Genomic DNA, 891 nt, shown 5'->3' with positions numbered 1-891 from the left:
TGTCTCTAATCCTTGTCTAATCCATTTCCATCCCTTTTTAAAGTAAGCAGTAAGGATTGCTGGTACTACTACAGTTTTTATTTTTTCAATTTTGAATTGTGTCGTTATTGCACAGGACCATCGATATGTACAAATGTGTATGCATATGTATGTATTTCTATATTTTATTTATGTTTCGAAATCACTGAAAATCTTCCAGTTATTGCTTAGCATGTGCACTGCCGGAAAAAGTATTGGCACGGAGAATTTTTCACAATATCTCTTTATTTTATAAATGCATTTTTAAAATATACGAAAGGGCTGGGCTTCTAGGCCATTTTGCCCCGCCAGAGGTATAGACTTCGTACAGTTTATTATGCTTTCATAAGATTTCATTGATAGTTTTGATTGCAGCCGGATTGCTCCGCATTCTTCTTCTCCGGACCAGAAACATATTTCTGCTGCGTTTAGGGTTGCCAGATTTTTTATGCGCGAAATCAGTACCTTAGACTTTTTCATGCTATAAAAATCAGTACTTTTCAGAACACTTTTATTCAAAGAAATATTATGAATGAAGTAACAGATAATAATTTAAAACGCCAGAGTACTTGTTTTCAACAATATTTTGGTATATAAATAAAATGTAGTTCATGCAAAATAAAAATATTATTCATTATAACTTAAGTGTACACATTAACATGTAGAATAAAATACCCTTATAATATCATTGTACACAGGAGCCAATAAATGATTTTCTATTTATTCAACAATTTTTATGAGCTTGAGGCCGTTTCAAGTGAAAAGTTATTGTGGAAAAGCAACAATAATTTGAAAAAATGGTAGAAGTGATAGCTATTTCGGAAATCACCACATTTCCTCATCAGACTTCTTTCAGTAGGATTCGAACCGACG

Source organism: Rhagoletis zephyria, unplaced genomic scaffold (genome assembly GCF_001687245.7).
Source record: "Rhagoletis zephyria isolate East Lansing unplaced genomic scaffold, Rhagoletis_zephyria_1.1 Rzeph_scaffold_03198, whole genome shotgun sequence".
NCBI classification, from domain to species: domain Eukaryota; kingdom Metazoa; phylum Arthropoda; class Insecta; order Diptera; family Tephritidae; genus Rhagoletis; species Rhagoletis zephyria.
The sequence above is the reverse complement of the archived record's forward strand: the minus strand, read 5'-3'. Positions refer to the sequence as shown.